Source organism: Geospiza fortis, unplaced genomic scaffold, assembly GCF_000277835.1.
Source record: "Geospiza fortis unplaced genomic scaffold, GeoFor_1.0 scaffold186, whole genome shotgun sequence".
Lineage (NCBI taxonomy): Eukaryota > Metazoa > Chordata > Aves > Passeriformes > Thraupidae > Geospiza > Geospiza fortis.
The window spans coordinates 4390301-4416718 of record NW_005054331.1 but is presented as its reverse complement, the minus strand read 5'-3'; the positions used below and the strand labels follow the sequence as shown (position 1 = coordinate 4416718).

The window sequence follows — 26418 nt, the reverse complement described above, 5'->3', positions numbered from 1 at the left end:
AGAGTTTGTTGTTTGTTTTGTGTTTTTACTTGAAAGATAGGATGTGAAATTTTCTTCTACTTAAATTTTGAGAATGATTTCCTTGGATTGGTTGACATTATTTGCCAAGTTCTATATGCTAGTTTAGAAAACTTGTTGAAGATATTTTAAAATGTAACTGCAACATGTTTTGTGTAGTGACATTAGTCATTTCTCATGAAAAGAAGTGCATCACTAGCTAAAAAAATACGTAGGGATGTGTTATGTCAATTTTTGGTTGTTTAATTTGAGGCATCTTTAAGATACTGATCTTAAGGGTATAGGTGCTGAGAATGCCTTGAAAATCAGCCTTAGTGGAGTTGTCTGCAGAGACCTGTCAATAGAAATAATAACCTGACAGTGTGTGAAAACCTAGTGGCATAGATTTTAGTAAATATTTCTAAGAAAAAACTGCAGGAGAAGCAAAGACAGTGTATGTATAAAATACTGCTAAGCCACCTTTATACTGACAGAATTGCCTAGTTTTTCCTGTTTCTATGGCTAGATGTTACCTTGCTCTCAGTCTGTTTATACCAATGTAAATGAATCTAACCTGGATTATTTCATCTACATTAATGCTTTATGTGTCAGTGTAGTTAATTGCATGGGGCCTCTTCAGTCATATCTCATATAGAATTAACATAATATGTAACTTCACTGCTTCCAGCCTGATGTGAAACACAGACTTGGAAAACAGCCCCGTTAACTGTCTTACATAGGGAATGTTTCCTCTTACCTGCATTTGATATGCAAGGCTTCCAATAGTAGGCTGTTAAAACCCCCCCCCCCCCCCGCAAAGGTCTTTGACACTGAAGGAGGAAAAAAGCCTGAACTGTCTGATAAAGCACAGGAAGCAAAATTGTTGACAGAGAAAATTCCTTTTCAGTATAGTCACTTTTATGAGAAGTGCCACTCCCCAAAGGTAATATATTTAACTGTTAGTGGATCCTCATGACATAATAGGGTTTTTTTTCTCTTATGATCAAAGGTTTGAAAGGGACTAAGAAAACCGCGTGGGTTAATTTTCTTCCAGATTTTTTTGTGGTGTTTGGCTGTGTTTCTTGTGCTATGTTCTAGTTTAAAACTGTTTGCCTCTCTGTGATCATAAGAGGCTCTGGAAAAATAACATGTTCTGTTTTGTGCAGAAGTGGGAGACATTTATGATGGTCTTCTCATTTGACTCCTGTCAAAGCTCCTTCTACAGTGTGCACAAGTCTTGCTTTTTCTGCTAGGTAGTAATATTCCAGTTGGATTGAGTTATCATGGCTCTTTATTGGAAAGTCTAGGAAGCTTTTTGATTAAGTAGTCTGAAATACAGAAAAGCGACACTATTTTACAGCATAGAGATACATCTTTTTTTAAATAATGTCCCTTTGCCCTCTTTGGATGAGTAGCTCTGTTGTGTTTTTGACCCAAACCTTAGGGTTAGCAGTGGTTTTGTTGGGTAGCAGAGGGGACAGAAGGTGTCAGAAGTGGGAATCAGGACCAAAAGAGAGCTTTTCAGGTAGGGCATGGTGTTCTGTGCACTCATCCAGAATTGGATATTACTGCAGTGTGTTCACCCAGGTTTTCCTTACTCTTTTCTGCGTTTTGATACATATGTTGCACAGAAATTTATTTACTTAAATAAATCCATGAGATTTGCCATACGAATTTGTATTGTTAAAATAAAGATGGAAACTTGTATCTTCTGATCAAGGAAAGCTGTGTGTGAAAACAGTACATGATTATCCTGTAAGATTACTTAATTCTGTATCATTTTGAAGTGCTACTTAGGGACAGTCTATCTATTACATTGAAGGGGGTTTTATCTTGAGTTTTGTTTTTTAAATGATGTTCTATCTTAACTGTTAATTTCAAACAAGCAAAAGGAGGAAATATGATGTATATTAATGTTAATTAAATTAATAGAAAAGAGAAAGGCAAATGGATAGAAAGACATTCTGACCTTGTAGAAAACAGAAAGTATTTAACATTACAGTAAGCATTAGTAGGCCTTTGTATGTTTCATGTAAGGAGTCTGAAAGTAACTCCAATAAATGTGACCGATTTTTGAATTTTGGACTATTGAAAATCCTATTTATGATGTATTTGGAAATGTTCTTACTGGAAAGGTGCAATGAAAGTTTCAGGTATTTCCTTAGTGAAACTTTCATGTATATTGAAAGGAGGAGCAATTTTATGCCTGGGTGAAATTTTTATAAGGCAAATGAGATGTAAAGAAAGGCAACCACATATTCTTCACACATGCAAGAGCATGTTCTGTCAGCAGTTTCTGCAGTTACTTTTGTTGCACACTTCATGATTAGTTAATGTGTGTTGGGCATGTTATAAATGCATGTCTGGCATATCAGAATATGATTTATACTGTGTAAATCATAAATACTTCATTCAGTATTTTCGCTGCTCATTACCCAGAATTGTCTAGCAGCACTTGAGAGAGTAAATGAATTCTCCTAAGACCTAAATGCTGTCATCAGCAATATCTCCATGTGTTTACATTCTCAGCTGCATGGACCACTCTTTGAAATTACCTGCTGTGTGAATAAAGAATATTAAAGTCTTTGTCATGCTAAAGTAGAAGTTTAATACAAGCACTAAATAAATTAAAAATTTTCTGAAAGAAATTGATGTCTCAGATTTCCAGTCTCGAAACAGCAGTATTAACCATCTAGTTGGGTTAAAGAGAAAGTATTTTTAAACCGCTTTTGGTCATTATTCAAAATTAATGGTTTATTTTAAAGGGAGAAGTGAACCTTCTTTGTATGAAATGGTGAACAATGCTAAAATTAACCTCATCTGTAGCATGTGACGTACTGTTTAACAAAATTATGCACCTTAATTTAGTATCGTTTAAGAGAATAGCAATGTCTGCTAGGTGTTTTTATTTATACAGTCAGATCTACATAAATAATCTGAATTAAAACCCAAGTTTGAGTCTTTGTCTCAAGAGGTTGTGCCTCTCTAGGAGTACAGGTACCTGGGAGTGATATTCCTATCCTGGAGGGTATGAGACTGACTGGGTCAGGGCATGGTGGGGACCAGGCTCTTTATAGCCTGGCTGTGTCACGGAGAGGGATGTGGCCACCATGGCTTCCCTTCTGTCATCTCATTTTATTATGTGAGTTATTTGCTGCAAAGCTCTTTCCTGTATATGCTCGTTGACCTAAGCACTAATGTGTCAGACTGCTGTTCATCAGACCTACACATTCCAAAAAATGGCACATTTTCAATTTGTCCTCCAAGATGCTCTGCAAAGTGCATGTAGTGTACTACAAAACAAAGGGAGATCCTTTGGTCTTCTAGTCGACTTGGTGATTAAATTAGGTAATTCTCACAGAGGATACTTTGACTCTGGTCATAAATGAAGTGAAAACCTGTTCATTACAAGCCTTATTAATAAGAAACATTTATTCTACCTTTAAACCTCATGCATAACCTCATCTTGTTTTAATAAATGTCAGCTAGTGCAATATATAATTAAACAGTTTTTAACCATTTCTCAATTATCATAATAAATTGTGAAATAAACTATGTCAGTCCTTTAAGTCATATCCAAAAAAGCTGGTTTTTGGGCTTATTTTGCTGTCTTAAGGAAATACATTCAATGAGAATTTTTACTGGTGGTTTGTAAAACATGGATTGCACAAGAAATTAAGCTTCAGTAGTGTATTGAGCCGTAAATAGAGTAATACTGGTTTGATAGTAGCAGACTCTGATCCCAATTCTTACTTTTATTTTATTGTGAAGTACAAGGGGTTCAGCACAGTATTTACAACTGGATTTGTTTGTTACACCTGAGAATGGAAAGTTTTGCTTTAGGTGTCTCACTAGTTTGTATGACAGGCAGTGTCTGTTTCAATTCATTGCCACCCCTTGTCTGTGGAAAAAATGTTTATTTCAAAGACTTGATACAAGATATTTCAAGTGTTTATAAATCCTTAGGTTTGGCTTACAAAATTTTCTTGCTCTCTGCATACGCCAACTGCAGCGGCATGCCACACACATAGCTTAGTTTATTAATCTTTGGATTCGGGGTTTGTATCTCAAAAGTCTTTCACCAAATGAAAGTTTACTACTGCATTTTGATATTTTACATCATCTTGCTAGGATACTCATGAGCCTTTATAAGGTTAATTTTCTTTATATTGGAGTTTCTAATCAAGTAAAAGTATTTTCTACTTTTGTACTTGTTTATAATTCTATCACATTTCAATAGTAAGCACTATCTAGTGTGGAAATAAGCAGCATACCTGCTTTGTGTTGCTCTGTTGTAGTAGATTCCACAGCATGTAGACAGTATGTGTAGCAAGAATAGGCTTAAAGAGAGTTGATCCCAACTTTACTTTGTAAGTAAATCAGACCTGAATATTTAAAATCAAATTTAATGATAAATACATATTTCAAAAACAAATCAATGATATTTATGTTAACCTTGTAGAGGGGAGATTCTTTGATAGAATTATAGGGTTTTTCATTTTAAAGTCTGGTTAGAGTGATAAAGAGGTGTGGAAGGTGGATGTGGGGGAAAGGGCAGCTTGTATAGATCAGTCAGTCTTATTCCTAGGGCATCATGGCTCTGTGTGTGTCACTGACATTCAGCAGGTGAACTCTGGCTTTTTTTTCTGCTGATATCTAATTTGAGACAAGTAGCTAATTTTATTTTTTTTTAATTCAAAGCTTAAAGCTTTTGCTAGCAGATTATCAGCTAGTTGTATGTTCAGTTACTTTACTTGGGAAGTTAACTGTGACTTTGTTAATTGTTTCTTTTTGAAGGGAGAAGCTGCTGTTCAGGCATAGCTTTATCAGCTGTAGTTTATATAAATGTATATAAATATATATAATATATAAATGTATATAAATTACATAAATGTATATAAATACAAATGCATGAGAGCTGTCCTCTACATGTATCTGAAATTTGCAAGCTATGTGTAATTAGGTTTGTAGGTTCAGTATTTTTTTTCCTAGTCTCTCCTACTTAATGAAGTTCTTTGAGCTTGTTACAGGTACAGATGAATTCTCGGGAAGGTAATTGATGTATACCTACAGAATTTGTTGTATGTGGGAATCGTGCTATCTTTGTTATAAGGACCTGCTTAAAGTTCATGGAAGCATGTAATGGGGAATTAGGTGGTGGTAACAGAGGCCCCTCTATGCTTGCTTTTTTTCAGATATACTTTGGTAATGTTCGGCTGTCTTTGCTTTTATGCTGTCAGAAATGTCATTATTTGGATCCTTCCCAATGTTTTTATTCAAGTGATAGGAAACAGAAGGGAAGGAACTAATTGGGATGAGTCTAGGAAACATGCTCTGCATGCACGTACAGCATTTGTGCTTTCTTATCCAGATTTCCAGCATGTGAGATGTGTGATGGCAGAGGCATCATGGGGAGTTCAAAATGTATTTTCATCCCTACTGCCACTAAAGCAAAGTGTGTGTATTTCTCCTTGGTAAGGTTCTCTCAAATTCTTGCTTTATGAAGAGGAGCTTGTCTTGTTAGTTCATGAGTAATGGCTACATCCTACTATCTCTTTTGTCAGCAGAGGGTAGGATTTCCTCCTACACACAGGGGAAAAAAGAGAAAATTAGAAAGTGATAGAAGCTCAAATGAAAATAAATGCGAGAACAAACAGGCCAGATTAGTCACTGGTTTTGTAAGACAGCAGTTCTTGTTTTGGGTGAGAAAATTACTCTCTTCTTGAAGTGCTATCTTCAGGGGGCCAGGCAACATCTATGTTGCTGGGCAGAGGGTACATGCATGTATTGATATTACACATTTGATTAAAGCAGAATGGAAAACTACCTGCAATTCTGAAGCACCTGATACCTTGGTTGCTTCATTGCAAGAGGCTAAGGCACTTAAAAACTCAGTCAAATCCTAAACTGTGAAAGCTTATAATTCTATTTGTGCCTCAGCATAATTGTGAGGGCAGTATAGGTGGCAACAATTTAAACAAAAGCACGAGGGGAAATAGTTTGTGGTGGATTGTGGTGATCTTTTTCATTGTTTTCTGTGTACTGCAGTCACTGCAGCAGTGATACCTGAGCTGCCTATGGAGTAATTGGTATGCACATTGCTACTGGCAGAAGCCTTTCATTGGAAGTGGTTGCAGAAAATGTTATAAAACTTTCTATGAAGTCTTAGAAGCCATCTCCCTCCATGACATGAGTTATTTATTCCCTGCAGGTTAAAAACCTTTCACTTTTCAATGTTCCATTTAACTTCAACATTTGGAGACTGGAGTCAATGTTTTTTCTTCAACAATTAATGTTTCATGATCTGTGACAGCAAATGGCCAGTGAATGTTTATTTCCCCCTTACCCCAACAATTTGTTATACCATTTGAAATACAGTCTAAATACATACAATAAAAATAGTCCATGTCATGCTGAAGTTGAGATGTTTGCTGAGGCTGTGCAAAGCAAGGACTTGTTTGAAAACTGTGTGTTTTGTTAGATTGTCAGCACCTGCTATCATATTACAAGTTTTCAAATCTAAAATGAAAGTATTCCACTGTCAGTCCTGAAATATGAGGTATCAAAATGTTACATGGGGAGAAATATTGGACAATTCTTTTGATACACCTTTCTCTCCACTGTTGTTAGGCTGGTAGGGTTTTTTTCTTGTGGGGGCAGACAGCTTAAAACATCCTTATTAGGGAAGTGTATGAGCTTATGTGGTCATGATCTCCATTTGAATCATTGCTGAGAGTTGTGTTAGAAAACAGGTAGTGTTGCATTGCTGATACTTTATTCTACTGAATGAGAAAATTGCTTGTAAACCAAGCCTTTTTAAAATTTTCTTTTTCCCCCCACCCCCAATCTGGAAAGCCAAGTAATTTTGCCTTTTTCTTATTTATTTATTTATTTGTTAACTTGGTTATTTTGTTTTTCTCTAGACAACAGTGTCCACAAGCATAATGAGTTTTAGCTTTAGTTGACTTTCATATTGGCAGTCTAATGGCAAGATTCAGATGTAAGTTTTTATAGAAAAGGCAAATAATACCAAAAATAGAGAGGGAAGAAAAAGTACTCCTTTTTGTGTTGTGTTTTTTTTTTTGTTTTTTTGTTTTTGTTTTGTATTTATTTAGATTCAGAAAACTCATAGTTTTAAGGTTAAGGTGAAAGTTGATTTTCCAGTCTATATGATAATTATTGATTCGTGGGAATGAGGTCTTGGGCTGAACATTTTGTTGGTTGATAAATTGATTCAATATTTCAGATTTGCTAAGTTACAATTTGTTAGATTTGCAAGTTACATATTTTCACCAAAAAAACCAAATCAAATGTGATCTTTATTTTTCAAAAGAATTTGATTGTGTATATCTTTGCTAGGATCTCTGTTAATTTCTTCAGCTCTTCTTTACAATAACTTACCTGACTCAAGTTTGGGAACTTGAGAAAAATGATATGATTTCTCATGTGTTTCTTACGTATCCTGAAAAGGGTAAGATTTCCTACGTAATTCGCTTAGCATCTATCAATGTTAAAAATAGATCTGTGAAATTCTTGCCATTTTTTAGCAATTTTTCATTTGTAATTGTGCTATTTTGGTTACTTTTATTTCTAATAAAAATTTATAGCTGATGTTTAAACAAACTAGGCTAGCATGAAAATGGAAATTTTTAAAATCAAAGCTAAAAGGGGGAAAAAAGGCTAAAAATATTTGTCAAGATTTAAGCAGTAGAGAGAGAGTAGTCAATTTCTGATGCTGTCAGTAAGAGCCTCTCACAGATTAGTGTTTTGTTCTTTTTATTTCAAATCTTCATTGTAGCTTTGCTTATTTGACTGCATCTGTTTCTTTATATCCAGAAAGGTTACCTTCAGCAGTTCAGGAGAACGTAATTCCTTGCATATCTAGTGCAATCAGAAATAAGCTTTGACACACAAGGAAGAGTAAGCTAAACAGCAGAAATGCATATTAAAGTACTGTTACATAAGGAGGGTATTTTTAAATGATACTGGCTTAGTTGTGTGGATTTTGTAAAGGCACTCATGGTACTGTAAACACATGCAGTTAAAAAACAAGACTGTCTTAAGCATGAGAATTTTTCTGTAGAGATCATGGAGGGCTGAGAGACTAAATCCATTATCAGTGTTCTTCCTCATTTTACTTGAAAGGTTGGAAGGTTATTCACTGGGGTTTTTTGCTGTGGTTTTTACTTCACAGCCAGATTCAACTTGCATGCAAGTTTCAAGAGCCTTCACAATTTCCTTTTTCGATGCTTTTATTAAAATTTTTAAAAAAATGAGAGAAAAAGATGAACACACAAAAAAACTTCACTACCCCTAAGGCATACTCAAGATTCTGAAAATACTTTTCTGAGCAGTGTCCATCATAATGGAATCTGGATCAGACTAGGAGCACCTGCAAAATGCATTTGCTTTCTTCCATTGTAATAGCAAGATGTGAACTTCAGCTGTGTCCTTAGGCTGCATCCAAAAGAGTGTGGCCAGCCGGACAAGGAAGGGGATTCTGCCTCTGCTGTGCTCTGGTGAGACTTCACCTGCAGGGCTGCATCCAGCTCTGGGCTCCCAGCGCAGGAAGGACATGGAGCTGTTGGAGCAAGTCCAGAGGAGGGACACTAAGGTAATCACAGGGATGGGGCACCTCTCCTATCAGGAAAGGCTGAAAGAATTGGGATTGTTCAGCCTGGAAAAGAGGTTCTGAGGTGATCTGGTTTCAGCCTTCCAGGACCTGAAGGGAGACCTCAGGGAAAATGGAGAGATGTTTCCAAGGGCATGTAGTGACAGGTCAAGGGGGAATGGATTAAAATGGATAATAGTTTTAGATGAGATATTGGGATGACATTCTTTAGTGTGAGGATGGTGAGGTACTTGGACAGGTTGCCCAGAGCAGCTATGAATGCCCCATTCCTAGAAGCATTCAAAGTCAGGCTGGATAGGGCTTTGAGCAACCTCGTCTAGTGAAAGGTATCCCTTCCTACGGCAGAGGAGTTGGAACTAGATAATTTTTAAGATCTCTTCCAACCCAAACAATTCTAAGATTCATAGAATCCTAGAATGGCCTGTTCTGTAATTCTAAATATGGCTTTAATATTTGTTGATCCTATCAAAAAGATAAAATAATCATAGATTAGATAATGGGGGAAAAGATGGAAAAAATGAATTCTAAAAGAACATTCATATTTTATGCTTTGATGTTGGACAAGTAGCTGAATTTATAGCTAGATAATCAATCCTGAAAATTGTCAGGAAAAATGAGTATGTTTTTGTAGTGTTGACTTATTGACCACTTTATACTGTTCTTTGTTTGATTTTGATCTGTAACTATTTTGAACATGTTTTTGAACATGTTGCAGTTCCTTGAAAACTTTGATCCTAGCATTGAATCTCAATTTGTTTACTGGATGACTTAAATGATCCCTACAGGGAACTGAGAATTGATGCATACATTTATCCAGAGCAAATCCTTCTTTGAAGATTAGCTTATGGATACATTGTTTACATTATTTTCTTTTCAGAAGTACTGTTTTTGATGGCATATTTTTCAACTGTGGGCATCTAAGTACAGTGAAGTTACAATTTTCTTTTCATACTGCTATTTTTCTTGTTAAATTTATCCATTTGTGGCAAAATGGTGAGGCTGTCCACTTCCAGGGATCAAGTAATTGGTTAATGTGTCTATACTGCTACGTATTTTTTCCATTTATTGTTTAGCCATACCTGCTCTTATCTGTTAGGATCAAATACTGCAAACGTTTCGAGTAACTGTACCTTCAGTAATAATGCATTTATTTCCATGTAGTCTTGTTCCTTTGCTGAAGTTAAAATAGTTTTATAAAATGTGAAGCATTGCAAAAGTAAACAGAAAAATCATCAGTGGTGGCCATACAGGCCTTTGCTGTAGTGTATTACTTTTCATTGACAAAAACAATCAATCTTGCTTCCAAGAAATGAATTCCAGTATGTATGCTTAAGCAATGTGCTGTTGTACAACTGTTAGTGTATTCATGTGTATATAATATTTTATGGAGTCAAACAAAAATTCCTTGCAGGTTAGTATCTTATTGTATCAGAAATTGTAGTTGTAGTTGCTTCAAAACCAGTTATAAATACGCATTGAGACAATGCTGAAATTATGTAAAATGTCAAATGTTCCTGTCAAATTGGCTGAGTCATATTTCTCTCAACTTTTCTCTTTTTGTTATTTTAAATTAAAGGAACTGTTTTGCAGCATACAAGACAATTAGAAATAATAACACACTTCAGTATTTTTACTTTGAGTAGGTTCTACTCCATGAAATTTAAGTTGGCCATCTAAGGTAAGGGATTGGACAACAGATGGCAGAGTAATGTCTGGTTAGTGATCTACTTCATAGTTTAAAGGAGTACATTAATTTTACAGGCAAGGAAGTCTAGTTTTAAAAACAGACTAGAAGAATTAGTTTTTCAGAGCAAACTGTTTAAGAGCAAAAAAATACATTATATTAAAACTGAATAACTTTCAAGTGGTATGCCTTTTCTTTAAAATATATCTGATCTACCAAAACTAGTAAATTTATTTGCAATACACATGGAAAATTTTACCTAGACAGTGTAGAGGTTTGCATACTTCTGTGTTTCTTACTCTGTGTAAGAGTTGGCTTTTGGTTTTGTGCTGGCATCCTCATAAATCACAGCTCTGTCTTTTGCTCTTTCTGAGAAAGAAAGACATTGTTGTTGGTTTACCTGCAGGAGATGAGTTGCAATTCTGTTAAAAAAATGTTGAATATTACCTATTTCTGAATAAAACAAGATTCCTCTTTGGGTTTTGAAGGCTTGATAAATCTTTTTAGGCTTTATTCTTTACTTCAGTTTCCCAAGGCCTGACTTCCTGTTTCATCACGCTTTTAGACTTTCCACCATTTTTGAGGATGGAATAAATGAAGAGCATACCAGACTGGAGCTTGCTTTATATATTTGTGTCTCTGAGAAATGAGATCAATTTCTGTGGTATAAGTAGTCATAATTCCTTTGACTAAATGTTCAAATTATTTTTAGGAGATAGTAACACTGCATTGACTTAAGACTTCCTGTGCACAGTAAAGAAAACCAGAGATCGTTGAAGTACTGGAGGTCTTGTGTGGCATTCCCTTTTAAAGATTAAAACCTGACATAGGCACTTTAAGGGTTCACTAATTAGATGAGGCAAATCATTAGTATATTTTTCAATAGCACGAAGATATATTATCACTTTTATTCTCTCTTGCATTATTTTTATAAGAAGACTTCACAGCTATGAACTAGCCTAGACTTTGTCCTTTAGACTGTTGTGCCCTTCTTAGGACTGATTTCTGAAGGAACAGCCTCTTGAGGCTGGACACTTCATAGAGCTCTGACTAATTTTTTCAAGTTAAATAAAAAGCAAAACCTATGACACTGTCAGAGTAAAGAGGAAAATGGTATCTTGACTGAACAATTTTGTTCCTATGCAAGAGAGAGGCTTAGTTTCAAGACGGTCTTGGTTCTTAAACTTAGAAGTGATTCTTGAAATTTTTTTTCTTGAAAACACTCGAGAAATTGGAAAGTAAAGATTTGGAAAACAGAATTTCCTATTTTACAATAGAATTTCATGACCTGATGGAAACTTTTAGGAAGTTTCATTCGCAAATGAAATTTAAAGCAAGGCTTTTAGTCTGAGGTGGTTTAGGTTGGTCCAAGGGTTCTTAGGGAAGTTGACTGGAGTTTTAATGACTTCAGTGGGAAGGTAATTAGGTCAACAATAGAAATAAAAAAGAGGAAAAAATTTTACTCAGTGGTGGAGAAGATTTTTTACAACAAAATACAAAATAAGAGTGTTAACCCATAAGTGGACTTCTTGCAAATCCTTGTTTCTTTGATGTGTGAAATAAGGCTGCTCAGGGAGCCATAGGGTTTTGTGGTTGCTGTTTTACTCTGGAAAGCTGTCAGTACAGCTCTCTCTTTATGGGCTCCTGTGCCTCAGCTGCCAGCTGCACCTCCAAGCAATAGTGGATTTGTTCATTACTCTCCCTGCAGGATCACCCATCGGTGCAAACTTGATCCAGATCAAATGTAAGCAAATAATAACACTTCTGTTGACTTGATCAGAGCATGCAACAATGCTGCTTTTCAGCTTTGTGGTGGCTGTGGTAGCACAGTTGATCCTCTGTTCAGCGTAAGTTTGAAACAGAGTTATGCTTAGAGTGTTTTGAACAAATTCATACAGAAAAGCTGAAAAACTCTAGTGCTGTGCATCATGTGAATGTGTGGGCTTTTGATCTAGTAATTAAGCAGCCTAATACCCTGTTTACTGTCTTGAAATGTAGATCAAATCTCTGTCGTTTTCTGTCTTTATTGGTGAGAGAACTTGTTGCATACAGTTTACTCTGGTTCTTTCTCACACTGCTTTTCGATACCTTATGAGTATTTTCTCTACTTCACTTTCTCTTCACTTATCATTTCAGTTTGCATCTGTCATTCATTGCCCATTGCAGTTCCTTGCTCAGACTTCATTCTCCAGTGCTGTAGTTGCTTTATCGTGGAAGCATCAATATATGTTTAGCTTTAGAACTTGTTTTATTGCAGTTTTTTCATTGTAGATTCCAGAGTAACTTTCCTAACAAGAAAAAATTTGTATGTACTGCTTTACAGTCTTTTTTAGTAAATGTTTAAATATTGGTATGATACTAACAATGAAAATAGGTGATTCTTTTTTTCTTTTCCCTAAGACTGCATAGTGATAGGACATAATTTCTCTTCAGTAGCTTATATGATAGAATGGAATTGGAGCTGATGAGCTGAAGAGACAATTGAAGTAGCTTTTATATAAATTATAGTGTGAACTGCAAAGTACAGGTTGAGCTGTTAAAGTGGACATCACAATGAGGTTAGGATTGTGTTTAGAACATTATAATCTGTGCAGTTCTTTTATGTTTACTCGGTTGCTTGCCACCTTCAAAGATTTTAGTTTGAGATTTTGTTCAGTTTCTTTTGTTTGGTTGGTTTCAGTAACAGTATATCAAGATAATGTATATATTTACTTATTATTTCTCTGGAAATTAAGTAGGATTTTTTTAGCAAGACCTGTTTAATTTAGCAAATCTGGTCTTGTGTCTTGGGAACCATCTTCACTATCATTAACTTGAGTATGTTCTGTATTTTTTGTATAAAGCAAAGGTGATTATGTTTCTACTGCAATTCATCAGACAGAAGGACATGCCTGCCACATGTGCTGCCATCATCAAGTTTCTCCTACTTATCTTTTCTTAATAAAGCTAATGAAGTCAGAAGGGAAATACTTCATAACCATATAACAATTTGTGACTATTTTATCTTTATTCATGATAAATAGCTTCATTTTGGACTCTACTTCCAACAGTAGAGATAGCAAAGTTGTGAAGATCCAAAGCTCTCTTGATTATGTAGGATCATAGAATGGTTTGGGTTGGAAGGGATCTTAAGGATCATCTAGTTCCAGCCCATCTGCCATGGGAAAGAACGCCTTCTACTAGACCAAATTGCTCAAGGCCCCATCCCACCTGGCCTTGGAACACTTCCAGAGGTGGTCCACAAGTTCTCTAGACAGCCAGTTCCACTGCCTCACCACCCTTAAAGAATTTCTTTGGACTGTTTAATCTAAATCTACCCTCCTTCAGCTATAAGGCCATTCTCCCTTGTCCTATCAATACATGCCACTGTTAAAAGTCACTCTCCAGCTCTCTTGTAGGTCACTTATATGTGCTGGAAGGCACTAAAAGGCCTCTCCAGAGCCTTCTCTTCTCTCAGCCTTTCCTTGTAGGAGAGATGTTCCAGCCCTCTGGTCGTGGTGGTGACCTTCCACTGGACTTGTTCCAGTAGGTCCACATCTTCCTTGTGGCAAGGGCCTCATAACTGGATGCAGCACTCCAGGTGAGGTCTCACCAGAGCAGAGGGGGAAAATCCCTTGCCTTGCCTTGCTGGCCACACTGCTTTGGATACATCTCAGGGTACAGTTGGCTTTCTGGGCTGCAAGTGCACATTGACAAGACTCATTGAGTCTCTCATTCACTCACACCCCCAAGTCCTTCCCCTCATGGCTGCTCTAAAAACAACTTTTCAGAATTTCTGAAAGGATTTTTGTAAACATTCATTATCTTACTGTATTACAATATTGGTTTTGTTCTGTGGTGAATTTTATTTCCAACTGAATTAAAAAACCTAAAAGTAGATGTCTTACAATCTGTAGTCACCATAGCGTCATAGTGAAAGAAGAATCTGAGCTGTAGAGACAATAACAATCATTTTGAAGAGCTGGGAACTTCCTAGATGATATCTAAATTAATTTAAATACCCTGGTGAAAATCCCTTCAAGAAGTGTTTCTTGTAACCTGTGCTAGGGACATACTGTGTTCAGAGGTGGACCTTAGAGAAACAATTATTGTGAGTTTCAGTGGTGGTGTGGAATAAAAGATACAAATATCCCAATAAATTTAGAATGAGATTGTCCCAGTTGTTTGAAATTACAATTATAAGAATTTTTTTTTTAAGACACCATAAGATTAATCCAAATAACTGATGTCTGTAGTATTTTTAAGTGAAATTTCTAAATTCAATGCATTTAAAGTAACAAGGTCTGGAAATAGAACCTCAGATTTGTGCTCAGTTCCAGTAAATTTGGTCAAAGGGTATGGCTTGTTCCAGTGAGTCATTCTGATGCAAGAAATGGTAATGCTTAGAGGATTATTGTTAGAGATAGTACCTATGGAACATGAACCATGTTGGGAAGAAAAAGTTGAGTTCATTTGCTGTATGAATATACAATATACCTTTAGGTGGCAGATTGGTTGGCAATCCAACGGTTTATTTCATATGATTAAAACCAGAAATGGCAGAAAGGAGAGTGCATGTCAACAGTTCAATAGAAGGAAGCATGCACAATTCAGTAGACAGAAAATTCAGTTTTTTATTTCCCTGTTGCATGGTTACCATGACCCAGCCTTCCTTAAAACCGGTCTTTCTTTGTAACTAGCAAGGTTTGCTTACTGTTACTAAATACAAGCATGAAATTTCCTAATTGGGCATGTGTATCTTGTTTCTCTGTGAAACAAACCTACAGTTTACTTTAGTAAACAGTTATAGTGCCTCTACTGATGGAAGCCTCTACCATTCTGGTTTACCATTCAGGTGATGAGAAGTTTCATTCTCAAGTCTTGTTACAAAATTGTATTAAAAAGATAGAGTCCAGGGAGATAAAAAATTAAGACTCACTTCATGGTGACACTCTGGCAGATTTTTATTCTTAAGTTTTCATCAGAATGTAAGAGTGAAATAATTGCATGACTAGAATCTTAAAGGTTTGGTGGTTTTTAGTTAAGAAACCTTCTTTAAGAGCAAGTGTAGTTAGTTTTTCTTAATAAAAACACATAGCTTGCTTTATTCGCTTTAAAGGTAGATGTGATTATCAGGTGTTGTGCTGAAACTGTATTCAAGATGCACAACATAAATTTCAGTATGGTAGCACCTGATTATTTTACGCTTTGCTAACAAGACAGATGGTTGGTTCTTTTGAAGGTCTTTTCTTGGGTTCTCTTTTATTAAACAGTAATGTAGACTAGTTTTAAAGCAAGTAAAGCTATAAATCTGAATTACAACTACTACAAGTGAAAACTAGAAACTTCTTGGACTGTTTAATTTCAAGCTAATGGATCCTAGTTACCAAAAGGAAATAAACTGCAGTGGGAAGATTCCTGGTTACTCTTCAGCATGCTTTGGTATGTTGAAAGGCAGCATACCTGGGTGGTAACGCAAATGCAAGCTTGCCTTAGAACACATGTAATATTATTTTAAAAAATATTTTTTGGCAAAAGGATACTGTTTTCCAAGGCTGTTGAGCTGTGTAATTCAAGATCAGCTCAAGTGCTGGACATAGAAACAGTAGTTTGGTGAAAGAGTAGCATGTTCCAAACTTTTAAAGCAACAGACCTTCTGTTATATCAGTCAAAACATGATCTTTTACTCTATGAGATGACAGATGATGTCATTTGGACTTTGTACTATATATTTAAGGGTTGAATACAGGGGTAAAAACCAAAGGAGGCTAAGGAACAAAGAACAAAGTAGATTAAAAAAAAATTACTAAGGTAACATCTGTTGCTCTTGCACTTGTCTTATTAGTTTTGAATGTTAGTGCCACTGTAGCGTGGATTGTCTTTGTGTCTCTTCTTCCCAGCACACAGATTCCAGAAAGAAAAAAGCATTATGGGAACAAAATTGCTGAAGGAGTGTAGTAGGAGAGGGAGGAAGGCCGTCTCTGTCATTGTAGAGTGGTAGTGGTCCAAATTTTCCTTGAGCCTGTTGTGATAGGACAGTGGATAGTGGTTTTAAACTAAAAGAATTCAGATTTAGAATTAGATTAGATTATTAAATTCAGATTAGAATTTCAGAATCTTTTAAACAAAAAGATTCAGACTGGATAAAAGGAAGAAAATTTTATGCTGAGAGCAGTTAAACACTGGAGCAGTTTGCCCTGGGGGTGGTAGATGCTCCGTGCCTGGAAATGCACCATCAGGTTGGTCAGGGCTCTGAGCACCTTGATCCAGTTGAAAATGTGTCTCTTTGTTGCAGAGATGTTAGACTGGGTGACCTTTGAGGGTCTCTTCCAACCCAAGCCATTCTGTGATCCTCACTCAACTGGACTAGTTTGAGAGTTACGTCATCTGGTGACATTATAATAACAGGGTTCTTTTTTCCTCCTGTGGAGTTTTACAGCAAAACTTCTCCAATACATCTCCAAGTGAAAAATTTATTTTCAGTACTGATCTTTATTAGAGTATAAAATTATATGATGCTGAAGTAAGATTCTGTGGGGAATTTGAGTCTATATAGAAGCAAAAATTTAAATTTATCTTTTTATAAAACATTTTCTGTTGGTGAGACAAATCTTAGAGTTTGGAAGCTTTATCCAGATCATTGACAGTAACAGCAGTATCAGGCTCTGCAATGCAGTTAACACCCAGAATGGAAAGTGGTTTGCTGTGCAGGGCTTTGGCTCACTGTTCGTGCTTGCCAGGATGAGACTGTGTAAGCACTGGGCTCTAACAGCAGAAGAATGATAGTGTTTATAGTTTGGAAGAAATTATTTTGAAGATGAATATAAAATTTCACTTTTTTCTTCTGCCTGAGAAACAAAAGAGGGCAAATGTGTCTGCCCAGGAAAAATATGTATTTGGAAACAGTATTCTGTACATCCTGTTTGATTCTTTGACTGTTTCTTAACAGAGATTTTGTAGTAAAATATGCATCTGTCTTTACTCTGTCTTTAAAACGTAGCTTGCAGGAGGATCCTACAGAATTTCTGCTTTTGTTGATGGTATCAGTGTTGCTTGCCTGGCATTAGGTGCAGCTATTTTACCTTTTTATAATTCTATTAAAAATAAATTTGAAGACTACATGTCCTTCAGGTTGTGTTTCCTAATTATTCCGATCAGGTTTAAGGTTATTGACTGACATTAATAGTTGTTACTTTTCAAGGTTTTCTATATACTAATGCTATCTTACTGGTCTGACATTTACTTGCAGATACACAATTTTCTATTTTAGTGGTTGCTGTTTGTCTCCTCTACTGAGTAAAGATGGAAGTATTGTCACTGACTCAGTTCTATATAACCTTTTGTTGTTGTTTCTTAATCTTCCTCTGGTCTCTGTTCAAGGTCCACAAAACTTGTTTGGATCCCTTCAGGTAGAGAATTGTTTATACTAAAAGGAGGTAATGTGAAGTTTGAGCAAGCGTCCTTTGAAGTGCTGGACTGTTTGCTCAGTCTGGGAGGGGAGTGGCCTCTCAAACTGATTAACTGGAGTTGCCCAGATTATGTAGTGGTAATTTCGGTGTTCTGCTTCGTTTCAGAATCTGGGAACCTTTTCTGGACAGCCTCAGTTACTTGGAGGAAGAGTAATATGTAAGATTGTGTGTAAAAGACATGCAGGGAAGAATGATCTGCTCAGGCAAAGAAAAGGAACATCAAGTGATACCGAGAGATCTTGAATCTTAGTATCTGTTAGTCTGCGTGTAGAGTTCTTGGTCTTGAGCCAACAGTCACAGTTCTGACAGCTTGATGTATGACAGTTGCCTTTTCTTGTATGTTTAAATAAATTCATACCTTTTTTTTTCTTTTTCCTGGCTTTTTGAACCCTGAAAACTACCTGTTGTGAGGCTGTCACCTGTTGAGAATTAATTTGGGAGCAGGATGTTGGTGCAGAAGTAAGACAGAAGAAGAGTCTGCATGTAGTTATTGTCGTGGGAATCAGAGTGGCCAGAACTTGTTGCAGTGGAAGAAGGAACTTCTACTTTACTTTATTTCCTATCCATTTATTATTTTCCCCTGTCATCTTCCCTTAACAGCATTTGCTGCTGTCCTTTATTTTGTTCATGGATTGCTTTTATTTCAGATCCCAGGTTTTGTTTAGCTAAGCTAAATAGGTTTTTGGCAAAACTGCAGTTTTTCAGTCTGTTTTTCTGGTACACAACAGTTCTATCATAGTGCTCCCTGTAAGGACAGTCTTACCTTGGATTTGATGTGCACTAATGATCAGTACTCTACTTCTGTGGAGGTACTAAATTGGCTTAAGCAGCCTCATGCTTTCCTCTCTTGCTTTGTAGGGCATACTGCCACCACCTTGTTGCCAACACAGCTATTTGCAAAGCTGCTTAGCAAAACATATGTTAAAACTCTTCTTTCTTTCCCAGGTTGTCAGCTAAATAATCAATTGCATTAGGAATAGTGTCTTACATGTTTGGTATCCTTGGCAATGAATACTGAAATGATCCATGTGTGCACATTCGGTTGACCATTAAATGGCAGCATGAACGCTTCAGACAGGCATTTGTCTGAATGCTGTAACAGAACAAATTGGTGCCATGCTGGGACAATCTTGACTGCTATGTAAAAATTAATAGAGCAGGGAAATACTGTAATTGACTTACTGTTCAGAGATTTTCTGTTACTGAGGAAATCTCTGAAGTTGTATTGATGACAGGATTGGAGAAGGGAAGAAAAGACAATTCGTAAGTTTTTTAAAAATACTGAATCAGGGAAGTTTATAGCTTTGGGTAAAAGATGTTCATACATTCAAACAATTTTCTGAACCATAGTTCAAAGATTATTTATTGCAAGAATGAGTTTATTTACTGCTCCTTTGGAATTACCTTTGAAATATATCAGTGCAGCTGTTAAACTTAGTCAGCCTGAATATAAGAAACTATTTAGTCTGTTGTTTCTGTCAGTACTTGCTTTCTTAGTTGTGGTGAAGTTATTCTGACTCTCTGTTATTTCAGGGACTAGTAGTTTTACCATTGACAGTATTATTATCATCAGAACTCTCTAGAAGAACACAGCATACAGAAGAGACTGAAAAATCTTAGGCATTAAATGTCTCAGAAGTGTCAGTTTTATCATACTGGATTTTTCCTTAATGTCTTGTTTTGTGTGTCTATGTAATGCCTTCAGCGTATCAGATCTTCTCTGTGGTCTGTTATCTGTTAGAAAAATATGCATGTATGTCATCAATACTATAGAATGTGTTCTGCACCATGATGCTTATTGGTCTCTTAATTGAAAACTCTAAGTGAAAACTCTTCCTCTGTTGCTATATCATTCCTCCTTATTTTTAAGAAAAAATAATTCAAAACCAAGCAGTCAATTACTGTGAAAGAGTTTGTTTTTTCTAGCTTTTCTTTTTTTTGTCTTCTGTATGTACATAGAAGTGTAAGAGAAATGCACCCAAATTGTATGATTTGAAACCGTTCATGGCTCTTTGATGTTATTCTTAGGCACAGGGCTGTACATGCAGTAATTGTGGAAGGGTTTGACTTTACATTTGCCTGATTGGCTTTACTGTCAGGACTTTCTGGGTTGCTTGATGAGGCCTTTTTTGTGTTCATGCTATACAGAACCTGTATAGACATTCAAGAAGTAATAAACCAAAAATTTGACATTTGGAAGAAAAGTTGTGAGCTATAAAACTAATTTTTAATATCAGTCTTCATTTTGTGTTCAGTCTTAACAAATACAATTTTTTTTCTCACTTGGTGGTTAATTTCCATTATAAGGTTTCCTCAATGCGTTCCTCAGTGCAATTAATTTCTGTTCTAAGAGAAATAGGCCAAACTGTATTCTTGACTTGCTTATAAACTTGTAGCCTTGTTCTTTGTTCATCCAAACAGGTGTGTCTTTAGTTTTTATCTCAATTTATATTACTCTGATGTTTTTGTCTCTTGGTGCTTGATTAAAGAACCTCAAAATAAGTTGAAAGCTTTTCATTGCCTTAGGTCTTGAGCTGTAAGTAAAACTTTTTTGTTAGCACAATAAGAAGCAAATGTTGAAGGCTCTGGTGTGGGGGTTCAGATGCTTAGAGGACTGGGGGTTCTGCGCTGAGAGCTACTGGAGTTTGGGAGAAGGTTCTTTGGTGTGGGATTGTTTGATTTTGTGCCTGAACTGTGATGAAAAAAAAAAAAAAAGCAGCCTTGAAAACTGTGCTTTTTACTGACACAATTGCTCAGACTCACAAAAGATTGCAGATGCTTTTTAGTCTTAGAACCAACATTGTCTTCCTGAACCTAGAAAGAATTTTCTGTGCAATGTTTTTCCAAAGACTTGCTTGTTTGCAAGACTGAGAAGGATTGTCTCAGAAGTGATAGTGCAACGTTGTCAATCTATTGCTAAAATAATCTGAGTATTAGGGAGCAGCAAACATTCTGTGCAAAACTCTTCTTTTAAAATATTTTTTCCTGAATGCTTTATTAAGGCTTTATGATTATTAATCAAAGCTTAAAAAATTACAGACATTGCTTTTGGTTTCCAGTGCTCATTACATCTTTCAAGATCTGAAGTTCTATGACTGTCTGGTAGTATTTATGTTACATCCATGTAACCTTTTAGTTTTTGCCTTCCCCTTCAATAGAAAAGAGCCTTTCAGTTCATGAGTCTGACAGCAAGTGTGGAAGCTTTGCCAGTCAGCTCATTTGTTTTCTTGGCTTAAATGTCAGCCAATTTAACCAGACTCATACTGTGTTTTTTCACTTGGCAGTTGAGAGAACAGAGCCTTTGATAATTAACAAGGAGTTATTAATCAGTACGACATATCTAATCCAGGGAGATCTATCAAATAGTACATCTCTGTAGATTTTGCTGTTTGATACTGCTTGAATCTAGGTGGGAACAAATACATGTCTACATTTTAAAGAATATAAACTTGCTGTGGTTACCTAAGTAAAGCTTTTTGAGTCTAGAGAAAGAAGATAAGCATAGGATATGAAAGAAGGACTGCAAAATTTGATCTTTTGGGCAAATTTGGTGGTTTTCAGTATTTTAAATTCAGTACCAGTAGCATAGTTAAATATGCCTGTAGTGATATTCAGTATATATTTTTTACTTAAAAGATTAATTAAAAAAAACTACAAACCCCTTGTGCTCATTCATGTCCTTCATTATTCTTTAAAGGCAAAGGGATTAGGGGGGAGAGGCATGAAGATAAGGTATTCATATTCAAAATTAAATTAGGACAGGGTAATTTCTGTATATTTCCTCCCTTTGGAGTGGTTCTTCCAGTTGATGATCTAGATCAGAAGCTGAATATAGATGCTCTCATTCACTTTAGGAGGAGCCTATTTGCCTATATTAACTAGTAAGACTATCCTCAGATAAGAAGTTAACCTTTGTAAATATCTTTGTACCTTCAATTTTGAGTAATTGTTTGGCTGTGATTCTGTAAGTACATAAAAAAGGGCTTCACTGGGAAAGTTCAGTTCCATATTGAGTATTGCTCATAAAGGAAAAAGCTGTGAGGGTCCTTTTCCTTTTGCCCTTTTTGCACTGGGGAGGTCAGACTAAGCTGAGGTATTTGACTTCACAGTTTTCTTTCATCAGTAACAAAGGCCTTGTTTGTCAGGTATCTCTTATATCTGTACGATGTCAGTTCTTTGACCCAATGCAGCATAAAGCTAGTAATTTTTTTAGTAGCTGTGCTCCTGACAAAAGAGTCTAGTTGACCATTCTTGTGTTGCTTCCAAAGGCCAATTGTGGAAAAATGCAGTAGAAAATATTTTTCACTGATGTGAACAAATGTGAGTTGAGACAAATACAAAAAATAGATGCAATGACTAAAATTCCATGTTTGTAATCCATTCTTGTAGAGTAGAATTGTGATTGTAAGGAGGTACAGCTGTACTATATGTGAATTTTATGAGTGCTCAAACTGGTTTTTCATTATCTTGGATAAATTATCCATATATTTCTCATTAGCGTAATTAATAGTTTGCTCTGTGTTTGATGTGCAACATACTGATGTCAATGGTTGTGTTTACTTTTTAAATTCAGGGCGATTGAGAACAGTTTAATATAGTGGAAAACTGGTTTTCTTTTTAGAATAAGGGGGCAATATTTTTGACAGGTGTTTCCTCTTTTTGTTTGTAATTAATACAGTTTGCAGCACTCGAGTTTTTCAGGCCTCTCTTTCTGACACAAGGAGTTCATATATAGTGCTGTTACCTGTTTTCTTTGATGTCTTGTGCCTGGACTATAGTTTGCTAACCTGTCTTTAAGGGCTGTGCTGCATCCATGCTGTTGCTCATGCTGTTAGGGTTTCTGATTTCCTCCCCCTTCTCACAGGTGAGTTTTCCGGAGCAATAACTGCCTTTAGATGTTTTGAAAATACCCTTTGCCTTGTAAAACAGCCTGTAAAAACAGTCTGGCTGCAACTTCAGTGTTTATCTAAGTGGAAAAGTAATTTTAAAATGCTTAATCTCTATGTAGATGGACCTCGATGCAATATAACTTAGGGAAATAGAGGAGTCAGCACTTAGACTGATCCTAAGCTAATTGAAGTTGAAGGACAGGTTCCCTTTGACTTCAGAGGGCTTTGAATCAGCAAAATCTTGGTGAGCTTTTGGTATTTGTGACCCTTGTGAAATAAACTGACTAAGATTTAAGGTGTTAAATATCTTTATTGGTTTTGAAAATTTTAACTGAATTTGTTTAAATTTACAAGGATTAAGGCAGTACAGCCTTGGTATTGTGAACATATGTGTCTGCTAAATGAGGAGTGCTGTCCTTCAGGCATCGTGGGAAGGATGGGTGTGAATCAGAGAGGGTGAACCAAAACACACGTATTTAAATTAAGTCTTACCTGGATCATTTTAAAAAATGGAGTTTGTTTTCAGAACTATATTATAAAGATCACTTTTAAAAGATGATGGGTTCAAGACAGGGGTTTAATACTAGTGAAGTGAACTGAGTTAGTGACAGTGAATGTTGGAAAGTAGAAAAGGTAGATTTTAGCATTGTTTTCAAGGATTAACTTACATTACTTTTAAAGACAAAACGAACAGTTTTTCAGGGTTTGACTGCAGATTGTAAGAAGCAGCAGTTCCTTTAATACCATGTTGCTTCCTTTTTTTCATATCAATATAAGGATTGAACAAATATGTCTCTGCCAGCTTTTGTAGGTTGTATCAGATAGTGTCATATCAGATTGCTTGTCCTCATTCTGTCTGCAGGAGACTAGAATTTGCATTAGTTGCATTCAGGTAAATCAATCTATCTACTGTGACATCTGAAATACTTGATTTGGGTATGACTTACTCAGAGTAGAGAAATTTACAGAATAGAATAGTCAAGCCTGTGGGCTCTGTTCTAAAACTAAATATGGAAATAACTATTCACAGTCATTAAGAATTTGGAGGAACATTGCTTCTACATGTATATTACTAATCAAGTAACTCCATTTTGGACTTAACTAGATTTACTGTTAAAGAGAGATAAGAAGTATGCATCTGCTATTAAGGAGTGAAAATGAGTATCAGACAATTTGGACTTTTCTGTGAAAGTGCTGTCATTTTAGAGAGCCAGTGTTAGTTTTGGATTGTACGGATCATATTTTCAAAGCTCTGTTCACTGATGTCTTGTCTTAAACTTCAAGAATGAGCAGGTTCTGCAACTTTGGCCATGAGAATAAAGAAGTTGAAAAGAGGACATTTCTAAGTGCTAGATACTAGTCAATACTTCCTTTTTTTTTTCTTTTCTTCTTTACAATTCTGAACCAGCAAGAATACTGGTGCCTTAAGGGAGAAAAATTTATTTTCATATTGGTGAGCATCTTTTCCTTTAAAAAGCTGACATACATTTCAATACAAGAAAACATTCTGTCACATGTGGATTCCCACTCCTCATTCCTTTTCACCATTAAATTATTTGAAAATCAAGCCATGAATTCATTTCGAATGTTAGCAAAACTGGTACTTCATTATCCCATGAAACCCTGCCATAACAGGAGAAATGTTGTAATTATAGTAAACAAAATACTTTGGGATTTTTTAATTAGCTTGAGATTTAAAATGTTTCCTGGATTTTCTAATCCATATATCTGTTAATTTATATGTAATATTCTTCAGCAGTAGACCTTCTTTTTGATTAAAAAATGCTGTAGGTTTAAGTACTTGCAAGATCAAAAGCCAGGAATAGCCTGTTTCCCTTTAAAGGCACCTGTTTTTTTCAGTTGCTGCCCGAGTGGAAAATTGGAAAGAAATTGTTGTGCTGTCAAATAGCTTTAGGGCATTACTTAGCTAAAAATTGCATGTATCCTTTTTTGAGAATAATACAGGTAGGAAGATGCAGTTTTCAAAAAACATCATGGGACAGTTGAGTAAAACTACACATAAATGATGTGTCCTTCCAATTTTTTTTTACAAAATTGGCCTTTTTAGAGAAACATGGGCATTTATTTTGAAAAAGTTTGAATGCAGAAATAAAACACATTCAAGTAACATCTTTGTAGCCTGGTCCTGAACAGGAAAAATAAATGTTCCCTTTGGATTGCTATCTGAATGCAGTTTCTTAACAATAAGAATATCCTGCTTTTGACTTAGAGAGAGTAAAATCATTCATACTTAGGTGTGGCTTTATTGCAGTGCATTAAAGGGGCAGTTTAGAAACTGCTGGCTTAACTGTATCTACAGCAGTATATTTTATTTCCTATGTATCTCTACCTAGTGCCTGAATAGTTCTGCTTTATAGTAGCTGTGATTGTCTGAGATGTTAGTTACCCTGTTTTGTAATCTACCTCTTTCCCCTTGGATGCAGCTGTTGCTTTGCCAGTGATTTTACTGTTCGTCTCAGACTTTGGAGCTCATATCCCAAAGGTCTTCTTTTATCCACCCCTAATGTGTTACTTGCTGTCCTAAACAATCTAATCTTGTGAAAGTTTAGCCTATGTATGCATTCTGCTACCACCAGCAGCCACTTTCAGATTTGTTGTACCAATTTGTTCTTCTTTTTATTATGAAGCAGCTTAAAAAAGAGTAAGTTCATTGAAATATGTGCTTAATGGGATGCTGTCAATATAAAATTGTATTCACAATTTGTTATTAAATGTGGACCTTTGGCATACTACTTGTTGCATTTCTCTGTTTAAATGAGAACATTGAGCAAAATTTGATTTTATATGTGAATTATGAATTTTTGGAAGGCAAAGAACCTCATGGGAGGGGGGAAAAATGTATTTCAGACTTCAGTATGCTGTGCTTGTGTTGAACACTGCATATGTCATTCTTGGAGTTTATGAGCAGATGAACAAGTAAGTGAGAAATAACATCAAGGGTGAACTGTCCATATGGAGTAAGAAGAGACAGAACTGTGCCTCTTGTTATGCGAGGGCACATGTATGGCGCACCACAAAGTTCACTTACCAGCTCAGACTTGAGGCAGCATGTTTATTGACCTGGACCTTTGTTATTAAGGTTTGTTTGCTTACAGCTTTCCAGGGACAAAGTGCCTTCTGCTTTGTTCCTAGTTCCATGCTACTGCTTGACTCTTAAAGGAAACATCCATTCTAGCCAGACTTTTGTTACCAGACCCTGGCTGTCCTATTTCTCTAGGTGGGATGGTGTTTGAGAACTGCTTTTGTGTTTAAGACTTTTGGCATTGTCCCCTTCTTCTGTTTGTAAAAGGGGTAAAATAGAGAGAGTTTGGTAAGTTTTCATCATAAAAAATTGGGCTGAGAAAGAGAAAAGGTTACAGTCTCCTTCTGCTTAGTGGGATTAGTGAAAGACGCTGTGGAGGAGGCCACAGAGCATACACTGATCTAGTTTTCAGATGACTGTTTCCTTTATTATTGGACTGTAAAATTGGTTATGAAGTTAGCTGTTTTTCTAAAACAAAAATCCAAACAAATCCAAAGGTTCTTTTTTTTCCAAATAGAAATTAAAATTGCAAAAATGTATGGGCATCAACCTCTCAACATATTCATCTTCAGTCCAGTAGAGTAATCTTGCTTCAGGGATATTGTTTTAAGTATAACTTGCATATTGCCCAGGTTTTCTGTAAGCCTTCCTGCGTTTTTATGTCAGTCAATTAAACATCATTTTTTGATTAACTAATTTTTTCTCACTTTTTATTATTTATTTTT

The 26418-nt window shown here is 35.9% G+C and overlaps 1 protein-coding gene across 2 annotated transcripts in view; it reads left to right on the top strand.

The window, feature by feature from the left end:
* Positions 1-26418, top strand: part of CDK17 (cyclin dependent kinase 17) — a 90264-nt gene that overhangs the window by 9060 nt on the left and 54786 nt on the right. The gene's annotated exons all lie outside the window — the stretch shown is intronic.